This window comes from Solanum pennellii, chromosome 7, assembly GCF_001406875.1.
Source record: "Solanum pennellii chromosome 7, SPENNV200".
In the NCBI taxonomy this organism is placed as follows: domain Eukaryota; kingdom Viridiplantae; phylum Streptophyta; class Magnoliopsida; order Solanales; family Solanaceae; genus Solanum; species Solanum pennellii.
Genome location: NC_028643.1, coordinates 71443060 through 71458073, shown reverse-complemented (window position 1 = coordinate 71458073; position 15014 = coordinate 71443060).

The window sequence follows — 15014 nt, the reverse complement described above, 5'->3', positions numbered from 1 at the left end:
GAGCTGAAGTTTATATTGATGTAAACTTTATTGATGTTCTAGAAATCATATATTTTTGAAGATTGAAAATTCTATGGCATGTGTTTCACCTTTTTTGAATGCTATAAAATGATTTGTACATTTTGCTTTAATTGATATTAGAATCACGGATCTTGAATTCTAATTAAGGTAAGGAACATTTATTCTCGTTAACGATTTATGTGTATTTTTATGTTATAAAATTTATTCTCATGGATGATTTAGTATATAGCAGGTATATATAGCTTACTAATATTGCATTAGAATTGTTGCAAATAGCAGGTAATAACCGTTGCAATAGGCATTAAGCAACAGTTCTACAATTGTTTAAAAGTGTTGCAATATCCCTATAACAACCGTCGCAATTGAGTGAAATGGTGTGTTGAATCGAAAAAAACTGTAGCCATAGCCTTAACAGAACTGATGCATAAACCTCTATTACGACGGTTAAAAACTGTACCAATACATACATAACCGTTGGCAATTAATTCAAATGATAACCGTGGCAATAGGTCAACGTATGGCTACGGTTATATGAACTGTCGCACAGAACCGTAGCAACAGCTCTATTGCTACGCGATCTGTTGTAGCGGTTGGTGTAACCGTAGCCTTAGACCTATGGCTACGGTAGTAACGTCAATTGCAACGATAGGTGAACCGTGGCAGTAGACCAAATTTCTAGTAGTGACCCCACCCCACCCCAAACTATGTTTTCTTCTAGGTCCTTCAACCAATCAATATGACCCCACATAACTGCTTTTGCTAAAACTCGAGCAGTTATCCAGACAACTCATTATAGATCAACTTATAAGTTCTTGGCAGTTTATAGGTTATCGACTTTTATTTATGACCAATAAATATGGATATCTTTACACCATATGTATTTCTTTTATCCTCTATCCCTAGTAAACATTTGACTCTTCCGATATTTAGGAAACAATTGTTCCTCCTTTTCCCTTACTTTCTTTTCTGTTACGGTCCGTTAATGTGCTTACTCAGTTGAACGGGTTGAAATATAAAAAGATATATCCTTCTCTCTTAAACATATAGAATGTACATAAAAAGAAAAAACACGCTTAGAAATCCTTCCTATATCAAAGTTAAAACTTGACCAAAAACACCACAAAACCAGTAGATTGAAATATAGAGCCTTCTTCCCTTCAATGCACAACAAAAAAAACTACACTTAGCAGCTATAATAAAAGGTACATCAACTTTGTTCTGTGCTTGTCACTGTGTTTCTGCACTTCAATAGCCAGCAAAAGCAGACCTACCTTTTAGCATTTTTTCCTTTATTTTTTCCCAATCAGATATCAAGTCCTACCATGTGTTCTCTATTTCTCAGATGCTTACTCGCCAAGGGCTTCAAAAAACTAGTTAAATCAAAATGTGGAGAAGCTCACACAACCTTCACCACGAAAGGGAAGGACAAAAAAAAAACCTACTACTCTGCTAATGAGATCACTTTTTTATCAGTGATCGTCTCAAAATTATGCCAAAAAAACATACTTTTCTTGTTCAGCTTATAGAAAGATATGTAGCCTATATGCTACTTCCACATTGATTCAAACCATTAAAATCAAACAAAGAAATTCTTTTTCCAAACAAACTTACTGATTCAACTGCATAACAATGCACCATCAAAATCACACCAATCAAAAACATTTGTTCCTGCCAAAACAAATTAAGAAAAAAATCAAATAACAAAAAAAATCAACTATTTCTCAGATAATCAAATAAACAAATATATATAGAATTCTTCAACTGAGAAAATACAAACCTCAGGATTTTTGTAAGGTACATAGAGAGTGTGAGAGAGATGACAATGAATACTCCAGCAATTAGTGTTGCCCATACAGAAGGTGAGTAACTACTGAAAAGGTCATGGATGACCCCATTCAAATGCTCTGATGATAATGATATGACCCCTTGCATCAACTACCATTAGGGATTCGGCGAAATGGTTAGACCTAGTACTATCAATATAGGTTGGCCCATCCCATCTGAGTTTATCTAGGCTTTGAAATTTGACAGATCAGGTTGGGCTAATCCACTTTTTGTGTGGGCTAGAAAATGGTTTGTCCAGACCCAAGTACGTGGGCTACGGACCAACCCTACTTCTTAAGATAAAATGACACATCATAACACCTTATAGATTAAATGAGCAATAAATAGTACATTTTTAATATATATATATATATATTCTCCTTATTTTTCTCAAACACGTTCTCAAAAATTATTGTTTTATCATCCCTATTTTACCTCCATTTTTTTTATATTTTCTCAACAATTTTAAAATAGAGTTCTTTTTGTTTGTCTCCTTTTTCTCTTTCTAGAATCCTTTTCATACTTCTATACGTAACTCTCTTCCTAATTTTAACTCTTCTCGTTAATTCGATCTGTTTATGAAAATCAGATTTTTTATGGATACTTCTAAAAATCATCTTTGTTTATGATTTTGTTCTTGTCAAATTAATTATTGAATTTCATGATTTGTAGAATTGAAAATTTTTCAAATTTGTTTTTGCTAATTAGATTATTCAACCTTTTTTTGTTGTCTTTCTAAAATTCATTTCATATGTAAATTTGCTTCTCTTCTAAATTTTCTCTTATTTTCCTAAATTTACTATGACTATATAATTGAATGTTTATTGATTGATCCTTCCAATAATTTTTTTTCTAGATAATTATGTAGCATTTCTTGCCCCATTAATTTTGAAATTTCGTCATTTGCGGAATTAAAGTTTTCAAAACTTTTTTTTTATGAAAATTCAGATAATAGTTTTTTGAAATTTTTGTTCTCAATTTCATGGGTAAGAAAGATCTTCGTAAAAGATCACAATGATGATTTTGATGAATACAACCTAATGTATACTAATAAACTGTAATTCAATTTAAATTAAAGTATATAAGTTTATTATGTGAATACAAATCACTAAATACACGATGATACGAACTAATGTATACATAGTGCAATTACCGTATACATAAACAAAATCACATGTACAATTAATGAATATAATTTAGGAAAACTTACCTATATACACATCTTCTTTTTTCATAATTCCATTAATTCCTACCATTTTTAAAATTTTCTAAAATCCCTTATTTTCCTCCTAAAACTAATCAGCTAGATACATAACTCACAACTCCAAAAATCAAAGCTTATCACTTCCTAATTTCACTCCATAAGTCACTCTCCATTTTCGTATCAGTTAATTTCTCAATTACTTTTGAAATTCAAAATCAAGTCTCTATCTTGTCAAATCTAATTCAACATGAAATAGATAACTTGTTCATCTCTTCAAATTGTATGTTCATCCTTCATTTTTTTTATTTTTTTCTTTCTTCTTCAAACATTGAACATGCACCATTTTTAGTCTTGCTTTTATACAATTAAACTCAAACAACACTCTTCGTGTTTTTTTAATTTCGAAGATATTATTTGCGTTGAAAACAGATCAAAAAACTGCACGACTCATTAATAGTGAAAGTAAACATTGAGAAGTTGAAGATAGAGCATGTAATATCGAATTTGTTGTGAGAAGAAAAGCATTGTTATTATGTGTGAACAACAAAGGGGGACGAGATGAGATGGACATATCAAATGGTTCATTCTTAGTCGAAGATTGATAACTTTTCTATCAAGAAATTCTCAAAAAATGGTGAGGTGCGAGTTTGCCGAATCTGCAGAAAGTTCTTCAATACTAAATAAAACTTATATATCAAATGGTATTTCTTTAAAAAAAAAACTATCAATTTTTATATATTATTTTTTGTTGGTAAATCATGAATGACCCATAAATGAAAAATTCATGTTTCATATTGTAATGTATCAGTATTTAAGTGTAATAAGTTAGTATGTTGATCTTGTTCTATCGATTGTCGAATGTGTTTCAATTAGCTAATCAAATAATGATACATTAATGAAAATATGACGTGTCATATTATAATGTATCAATATTTAAGTATAATTAGTTGATACACTAAATCCCAATTTTGTTCATTATTTTGAGGAGTTGTTGTAATTTTCTGAAATTATTGATACAAAATAATGTTTAATAGTGTATCATTCAAAACATGTATTTTTCAGTATGTATCAGACACAAAAATTTATGAAAATGTATCTGATACAAACCTAAGATAAATGACAAGTTTCTAATTTAACTCTACTTCTTTGTTTATATCATGTTTAAGGGTTGAACAATTTTTGTATCATGATCAACTGGAGGGCATTTTGTATCATGTGTGGAGTTGTTGTAATTATGTGAAATTATTGATACAAAAATTTAACATTCGAGTTGATTATCTTGCACAAGATATGAAGTATTATTATAGAGATACATACTGAAAAGGCAAAGTCAGATTATGTTAGCGATAAAGATGATATTCTAAGGCTCAAAGATCGCTTCATTCTACCGCATCAAGATGATTTGATTCTTGTCGAATATCTATTATGTACTAATGAATAGACACCCTTCGATGTTTTGTGTCTTTTTTAAGACAATTTTACTTAGGCTTTAGAGTGTTACTCTAAAAACCGTTTCATGTCATTTTTTGAATTTGAATTTGAATTTTTTTTGTTAATGATTATATTATATAAATTTTTATATTTTGTGTTTTAATGACAGTGTTGTTAATACTGAACATATCATGATACTTAAATCTTTCATATTATTCATTTGAAGTTCAGAAATATAAGTATCAAATTCATAACTAAGTTTAATCAATTGTATATAAAGACAAATGGTGTTTGTTTGAATATACGTGTATATGGTGTTTCCCACCTATTAAACATGATACAAAAGGAAAATTCAGAAACACATAATCAATCTTTCACTTCATATATATGATACATTAGATATGAGCTTTATCAATGCATATAAGTTACATTATTATGTATCAGATTCACATAAGTTATTATTAAATAACTTAGATATGAGTCTTATTAATGCTTATAGATTCACATAAGTTAATTATGTATCAAATAAATCATTCACACACAGAATTGAACTATTTTTAAAATTAAAAATAGTAAAACTCACATATATTGTATAGATACTTCACATTGTTAACAATTCAAACTATTTTATTGAAATATAACAGTGCAAAATTCATATAATTGAAAATTTATTCAACATCAACATGAATGTCTTATACAAATTCAGTGATTCACTTTCTCTTGGAAAAAAAAGTACAAGTCCTACGATTGTAATATTCTTGTCCACAACAATGTGTATCTCGACTTTTAAAACAGTTAGATACATGTATCTTGCCTTTAATGATGCATTTAGCTCGCAAACAAAATATAATATTGAAAGTAATGTTACAAACTACCTTGAATCTTAGTAACTAGGATCTAAAGTAGTGAAATTTATGTATAATGCATCTGATACATATTTACTGCAATGTAGTAATCTAAACAGTAAGGATGCATATATGTAACATCTTGCTCTTGAAAACAGCAATTGTGTGTGCACATGGTATTTCGTCTAGTTGAAATTTTTCATAATACATATTATATGTTCTTCTAGATTCATAAACCAAAATGATAAATACAGGCGATGCAACAACTTGCGATAAGTCTATGATACAGTAGATGAAATATCATTTTTGATGTTTTTGAAGCAAGACTGATCAAAGTTTTTTTGATGGTTGAAGGATTGACAAACATGAAAAGCTTGAGTTCTGATCGAGGAAAATTGAACATGACAAAGAACTTGATGACATCCCAACAAGTAAGACATCCATCTCTCTGTACCAAATTAACAACCCCGTCATTTAAAGATAATATATTTTTGCTCTTGTTTGAATAATAACACTAAAAAGAATTACCAGAATCGGCAAAATTGAACCATTTTTGATAGATCTTCTTGTGTTCTTTGGAACATAGATTAATGGGGATTTGATAGATCGCCGGATGTATCCAATGTACCTCTCAAACCATCTTGTTTGTTGTATCAATGACAGATTTGAGATTCCATCACGTTTGTAACTTTCATAACTCACTTCGTTCACCTAAAATTTTGAATATCCCAACAAAATTGATATATTCATCTTGTATCAACAATCTTTTTGAGTTTTTTTGAATCACTATTCGACATTAATCATTGTTCAATGGAAAAGATGCAAAATGTAAAATTTAAATTGTGAATTTGTTACCTATTGGGATATGGACTGATAAGAATCAGTTAGACATTAATCAAGGAAATAAAATAAGTAAAAATATATTTTACGCGTGTTAATCAAGGAAATTAAAATATGTAAAAATAAATTTTACTTGATCTGCTCCTTTTAAGCGCAACAAGAAGTTGTTTTGCAATGTATCAAATATATGTATCCAAACAGCAAGTATGTATCTAGCTGCCTCTTTTTTTAAGTGATTTATGTAAATTGAAAATTAGTAGGGATAGGATGTAATTTGAATCTCACACTATGGGATTTCTATAATTTATACTAATATTTATATATGTGTCATATTAATCTCATTCTTGTATTCATTATAGTAATAACTAATACGTATAATTGATGGTAATAATATTCTTATGTATACAATATAAAATTTATATATACATGCTACAATTACTGTATAATCAATAAAATTTACACATTTTTTTTAAATATTTTTTTATGTATACATTAAGTAATCACAACTTTAATTATTGTATAATTTATGCATATGTATTATTACAGTTTCTAATAAAATGTCATTTAATATTATTTGATTAATTATTATCGATTGTGTGATAATTAATACACGTTAGAGCATTAATAATAAATTTTCTTACCTCAAAAGTAGTCACAATATTTTAATAAGTTATTTAAATAATTTAAAAAAAATTATTCCTTAAAAGTTTTTGTAACCTTTTTTTAATAGGTTAATTAATAAATATATATTTTCACTTCTTAAAAGTAGGCAATCGGTTTTCTAATAAACAAATTATTTTGTTTGGTAAAAAATTAAATAATAAAATTGCAATAAAATATATCATTATGTTTCTATAAATTGCATTACTATTTTTTTGTAATACACGGTTAAATAAAGTTGAGTTTGAGAATTTAAAGAAATTGAAAAGTTAATTTCGTTAATTATAAGAGTTAAAAACAAGGAGAAAAAAATAATTCCACATCTCCTTAATTAATAGAGGTTGGTTGCACATGATTAAAGGAAAAAAACTATAAAAAGTTGATTTTATTTCTTAAAACTATTTCTGAATAATCAGAGAAACAAATTTACATAGAATTCTTCAATTGAGAAAACACAAGCCTCAGGGTTTTTGTAAGAAGAGAGATATTCAAAGAGAGTGTGAGAAAGATGACAATGAATACTCCAGCAATTAGTGTTGCCCATACAGGAGGCGAGTAACTATTGAATAGGTCATGGATGATTGTTATGAATGGGCCGAGGCCTGTTATATCAAAACAACCCAATATCATATGAAGGGGTTATGTGTGGGATCCACGATAATAAATAGCACATTCTAGAGAAAATAGGGTTATGCAAATTGTGAAGAAAAGAATCTCATTCCTCTCCTCGCCATTTTATCATTTAAGCTTCTCATTCGTGTTCTTATCTTTTATCTTTTTGTTACTTGTAGTTTCAGTATTTTCATCTAAATTCAATAGTTTGAGTATTGTAATCGAGTTATAGTTTTTATTAATATCGTGATTTTTTGAGTTTGTTACAATGACCCGATTCAAATGATCCGATGATAACAATATTACCCCTTGCATCGATTTAGGGGCTTGCCGGAAACCCTGATTTCCCCCGATCGTCGGAGTTCATATTATTTTTTTTCTCCGGTTGAATTTTTGTCAATATTACAGTAATATTTTAAAAAATTGGGCAAAATGGTGTGATACACATTGTACTTGTATGCGTTTTTATTCAAAAGTGTTGAATGGAACTCGAGTTGATTACTTTTGTAACAAGCTGGGCATGTCAATATCTATGCTCCAGTTTAAGGGGGAGTGTTAGAGACTCATAAATTATATGTTTCCTTGTATATAATATTCTCACCTGATTCTTAGGGATTTAGATATGTATTTACCTAAGTTAGTATTTTCTTTACTTGTATTTAAATCATTGTCTTCTTTGGATAATACACATTGAAATTACTCCATACTTCTGTTTCAACACTAGTATTGAAAAAATATTTGTATGTTAGTACAGGCTTCTATCTCTTTTACAACAGGGACATCAAGTCCTCGTTTGTTAACTTTCCTGAGGCCTCAGAAGAACCACCAATTGTCCTGCAATCAGAGGAAAAACAAACAGTTAAGAAAAAAAATGGATCCAACAAATTGAACACAACTGATGCCACACAGCTGAGAATACACACAACACAAGCTTCGTTTTTGTTAGTCGTGAAAGAAGAGAAAGTAGGAAGGAGAAAGCACCACTATGTCTTACATTAAGAGAATATTGAATCAGATCCAAAAACGATGTGAACTGGCTAAAAACTATTCCTTTTGCAGAACCGTCCCTTTCAAACCTGTCACTAATTTCTTCCTTCTACATTCAATAAAAGTAAAAAATGAGCTATTTCTGAAGAAATAGAGCGGTTTACAGAGAAAGAAAACACAAGATCATGAGCTCACACCCCTTGCTCTCCTTGTGAAAAGGAAATAAACCCATAAGACAAAGAAAAATAGCAAGCTGAGGAGAATATGATGAATGCAATATTTCTATTTTAGTGATTGTCTTGAATTTATCTAGCGGAATTTTGTTCAACTACTGAAAATTTGAACTTTAAACGGACATAAAATACGCATCCAATGTCCGATCAAGGTAATTTTTTTCTAACCAGATTTTTTTTCAACATCTACGCGAGAAGACACCATACACAGACATAGAAATTATAGTTTTACGTTTATCAGTTTTTGACCATATATAGGGCAAAATTATAAGGAAAAACTGATAGTCAAATCAGAAAAAGAAATTGAGTCTAACGCGTAGATCTCAAAAAAATTAATCAAGTTTAAAAAAAGAATCTCCTCCAAAAGATACTCGAGGAAAAAGTTACGGTCATTTGAAGTTTCAACAAATGTAACGAACGTTAAAGGGGTACTTGTAAAAATTTGAACTTCAAACGGACATAAAACGCGCATCCGATGTCCGATCGAGGCGATTTTTTTTCCAACCTGATTATTTTTTTGATATTTACGCGAAAAAACACAACACACGGTCATAGAACTTATAATTTTACGTTTATCGATTTTTGACCATATATAGGACAAAATTATAAGAAAAAATTGAAAGTCAAATCGGACAAAGGGATTGAGTCTACCGCGTATATCTTGAAAAAATATCAAGTTTAAAAAAAGAATTGCATCCAAAAGATACTTAAGGAAAAAGTTACGGCCATTTAAAGTTTTAACAAATGTAACGATAAAGGGGTACTTGTGAAATTTTGAACTTCAAACGGATATAAAACACGCATCCGATGTCCGATCGAAGCGATTTTTTTCTTCAACCATATTTTTTTCTTGATATCTACGCAAAAATCACCACACACGGTCATAGGACTTATAGTTTTACATTTATCGATTTTTGACCATATATAGGGCAAAATTATAAGAAAATGAAAGTCAAATCGGAGAAAGAGATTGAGTCTACCACGTAGATCTCAAAAAGTAAGCAAGTTCAAAAAAAATAATCGCCTCCGAATGATATTTGAGGAAAAAGTTACGGCCATTTAAAGTTTCAACAAATGTAACGTTGAAAGGTAGTACTGAAAATTTGAACTTCAAACTGACATAAACGCGCATTCGATGTCCGATCAACTCGATTTTATTTTCAACCTGATTTTTTTTTATATCTACGCGAAAAAACACCACAAACGGTCATAAGACTTATTGTTTTACGTTTATCAGTTTTTTGATCATATACAGGGTAAAATTATAAGGAAAAATGAAAGTTAAATCGGAAAAAAGGATTGAGTCTACCGCGTATATCTCAAAAAAATAAGAAAGGTTAAAAAAAGAATTGCATCCAAAAGATACTCGAGGAAAAAAGTTAAGGCCATTTGAAGTTTCAAGAAAATGTAACGTTAAGGGGGTACTTGTGAAAATTTAAACTTCAAACGAACATAGAACGCGCATCCAATGTCAGATTGAGGCTTTTTTTTTCCAACCTGATTATGTTTTCAATATCTACGCAAAACACTACACACAACCATATGACTTATAGTTTTACGTTAATTGATTGGTATTTTGAGCATATATAGGGCAAAATTCTAAGGAAAAATGAAAGTCAAATCGGACAAAGAGATTGAGTCTACCGCGTAGATCTCAAAAAAATAAGCAAGTTTTAAAAAAGAATCTCCTCCAAAAGATACTCGAGGAAAAAGTTACGGCCATTTGAAGTTTCAACAAATGTAATGTTAAAGAGGTACTTGTGAAAAGTTGAAATTTAAATGGACATAAAACGCGCATCCGATGTGCGATCGAGTCGATTTTTTCCAACCTGATAATTGTTTTGATATCTAGCGAAAAAACACCAACACGACCATAGTCTTATAGTTTTATGTTTATCGGTTTTTGACCATATATAGAGCAAAATTATAAGAAAAAAAATGAAAGTCAAATCGAAAAAAAGGATTGATTCTACCGAGTAGATCTCGATCAAATAAGCAAGTTATAAAAAAATCACCTCCAAAAGATACTCGAGGAAAAAGTTACAGCCATTTGAAATATCAACAAATGTAACGTTAAAGATGCGATATTATTTTTCCAACCTTATTATTTTTTCTATATCTACGCGAAAAAATACCACACACAGCCATAGGACTTATAATTTTACGTTAATTGGTTTTGGACCATATATAGGACAAAGTTATAAGGTAAAAATGAAAGTCAAATAAAAAAAAGAGATTGAGTCTACCATGTAGATCTCGAAAAAATAAACAAGTTCAAAAAAAGAATTGCCTCCAAAAGATACTCGAGTAAAAAGTTACGGCCATTTGAAGTTTTTCAACAAATGTAACGTTTAAGAGGTACTTCTGAAAATTTGAACTTTAAATGGATATAAAACGCGCATCCGATGTGCGATCGAGTCGATTTTTCCAAACTGATAACTTTTTTGATATCTAGCGAAAAAACACCACACACGACCATAGTCTTATAGTTTTACGTTTATCGATTTTTGACCATAGATAGGGCAAAATTATAAGGAAAAAATGAAAGTCAAATAAAAAAAAAGGATTGATTTTACCGAGTAGATCTCGAAAAATAAGCAAGTTATAAAAAAAATCACCTCCAAAAGATACTTGAGGAAAAAGTTACAGCCATTTGAAATATCAACAAATGTAACATTAAAGAGGTATTGTGAAAAGTTGAACTTCAAACGGAAATAAAACACGCATCCGATTTTTGATCGAGGCGATATTATTTTTCCAACCTTATTATTTTTTCTATATCTACGCGAAAAAACACGACACATAGCCATAGGACTTATAGTTTTACGTTTATCAGTTTTTGACCATATATAGGGCAAAATTATAAGGAAAAGATGAAAGTCAAATCGGAAAAAGAGATTGAGTCTACCATGTAGATCTCAAAAAAATAAGCAAGTTTAAAAAAGAATTGCCTCCAAAAGATACTCGAGTAAAGTGTTACGGCCATTTGAAGTTTCAACAAATGTAACATTAAAGGAATACTTGTGAAAATTTGAACTTCAAATAGACATAAAACACGCATCTGATGTCCGATCGAGGTGAATTATTTGTCCAAACTTGTAATTTTTTCGATATCTATGCGAAAAAATATCACACACCGCCTTAGGACTTATACTTATACGTTTATCGGTTTTTGACCATATATAGGGCAAAATTATAAGAAAAAAATGAAAGTCAAATCGTAAAAAGGGATTGAGATAACCGCATAGATCTCGAAAAAATAAGCAAGTTTCAAAATAGAATCGCCTCCAAAAGATACTTGAGAAAAAAAGTTACGGCCATTTGAAGTTTCAACAAATTTAACGTTAAAGGGTAGTTGTGAAAATTTGAACTTCAATCGCCTCCGATGTTCGATCGAGGGGAATTTTTTTTTCAACCTAATTATTTTTTCAATATCTACGCGAAAAACACCACACACGGCCATAGGACTTATGGTTTTACGTTTATCAGTTTTTGACCATACATAGGGCAAAATTATAAGAAAAAAATAAAAGTAATATAGGAAAAAGGGATTGAGTCTACCGCGTAGATCTCAAAAAATAAGCAAGTTTAAAAAAAATCGCCTCCAAAAGATACTCGAGGAAAAAATTACGGCCATTTGAAGTTTCAACAAATGTAACGTTAAAGGGGGGATACTTATGAAAATTTGAACTTCAAACGAACATAAAACGTGCATCCGATGTTCGATCGAGTCAAATTGTTTTTCAAATACTGATTATTTTTTTGACGAAAAAACACTATACACGACCATAAGAGTTATAGTTTTACCTTTATCGATTTTTTACCATATATAGGGCAAAATTATAAGGAAAAAATGAAAGTCATACTGGACAAAGGGATTAAGTCTACCACATAGATCTCGAAACAATAAGCAAGTTTAAAGGGAAAAAGTTACAGCGATTTTAAGTTTCCAACCTTATTATTTTTTCTATATCTACGCGAAAAAACACCACACATAGCCATAGGACTTATAGTTTTACATTTATCATTTTTGACCATATATAGGGTAAAATTATAAGGAAAAAATGAAATTCAGACGAATAAGGTAATTGAGTTTAACCCATGTAGATCTCAAAAAAAAGAAGCAACTTTAGAAAAAGAATCGTCTCTAAAATATATTCGAGGCAAAAGTTATAGTCGTTTGAAGTTTCATCGAATGTAACGTTAAAGGGGTAGTTTTGTGAATTTTTGAACTTCAAACGGCCATAAATCATGCCTCTGATGTCCGATCGATGCAATTTTTTTTCAATCTGCTTATCTACGCGAAAAAATATCAAACACTGAGATATCATTGATAGTGTTACATATATTGGTTTTTGACTATATATAGGGTAAAATTGTAAGGAAAAAATAAAAGTTAAATCGGATAAGGAAATTGAGTTTACAATGTATATTTCGAAAAAAATAAGAAAATTTTAAAAATGAATCGACATAAATCGTGCCCCCGATGTTTGATCGAGGCGATTTTTTTCAATTTGCTTATTTTTTCTATAACTATAGATACACTTCGATAGTATCAATAGTTTTTACATTTATAGGTTTTTGATCATATATAGGATAAAATTAAAAAGAAAATATGAAAGTAAAATCGGATAAGGTAATTGACTTTACCACGTATATCTCGAAAACTGAGATAGGATTTATAGTTCGAATAAGGTAATTGAAATAAGGTAGGCCCCCTACCCTACCCTACCCCCCGGACCTCGAGGCGCCGCGCCCCGAGGCCCCCTACCCTACCCCCCGGACCTCGAGGCGCCGCGCCCCGAGGCCCCCTACCCTACCCCCCGGACCTCGAGGCGCCGCGCCCCGAGGCCCCCTACCCTACCCCCCGGACCTCGAGGCGCCGCGCCCCGAGGCCCCCTACCCTACCCCCCGGACCTCGAGGCGCCGCGCCCCGAGGCCCCCTACCCTACCCCCCGGACCTCGAGGCGCCGCGCCCCGAGGCCCCCTACCCTACCCCCCGGACCTCGAGGCGCCGCGCCCCGAGGCCCCCTACCCTACCCCCCGGACCTCGAGGCGCCGCGCCCCGAGGCCCCCTACCCTACCCCCCGGACCTCGAGGCGCCGCGCCCCGAGGCCCCCTACCCTACCCCCCGGACCTCGAGGCGCCGCGCCCCGAGGCCCCCTACCCTACCCCCCGGACCTCGAGGCGCCGCGCCCCGAGGCCCCCTACCCTACCCCCCGGACCTCGAGGCGCCGCGCCCCGAGGCCCCCTACCCTACCCCCCGGACCTCGAGGCGCCGCGCCCCGAGGCCCCCTACCCTACCCCCCGGACCTCGAGGCGCCGCGCCCCGAGGCCCCCTACCCTACCCCCCGGACCTCGAGGCGCCGCGCCCCGAGGCCCCCTACCCTACCCCCCGGACCTCGAGGCGCCGCGCCCCGAGGCCCCCTACCCTACCCCCCGGACCTCGAGGCGCCGCGCCCCGAGGCCCCCTACCCTACCCCCCGGACCTCGAGGCGCCGCGCCCCGAGGCCCCCTACCCTACCCCCCGGACCTCGAGGCGCCGCGCCCCGAGGCCCCCTACCCTACCCCCCGGACCTCGAGGCGCCGCGCCCCGAGGCCCCCTACCCTACCCCCCGGACCTCGAGGCGCCGCNGACATCGAGGCGCCGTGCCCCGAGGCCCCCTTACCCACCCAACCCCTACCCTACCCCCTACCTAGCCTCTACCTTACCCGACCCCTCTACCCTACCCGACACCTACCCTCCTACCCCTACTCAACCCTTACCCTTCACCTTACGCGCCTCCTACCCCCACCCAACCCCTACCCTACCCGTCTACCCTACCTTACCTCTCTACCCTTCTACCTGACCCTACCTTACCCCCTACCTATCCCCTACCCTACCCTACCCCTCTACCCTACCCGACACCTACCCTACTATCCCCTACTCAACCCCTATCCTTCCCCTTACCCGCCTCCTACCCCCACCCAACCCCTACCTTACCCCTCTACCCTTCTACCTGACCTTACCCTACCCCCTACCTAGCACCCTTCTACCTGACCCTACCCTAGCCTCTACCTTACCCGACCCCCCTACCCTACCCTACCCCCTACCCTACCCTACCCCTCTACCCTACCCGACACCTACCCTACTATCCCCTACTCAACCCCTATCCTTCCCCTTACCCGCCTCCTACCCCCACCCAACCCCTACCTTACCCCTCTACCCTTCTACCTGACCTTACCCTACCCCCTACCTAGCACCCTTCTACCTGACCCTACCCTAGCCTCTACCTTACCCGACCCCCCTACCCTACCCTACCCCCTACCCTACCCTACCCCTCTACCCTACCTTACCCCCTACCCCTCTACCCTACC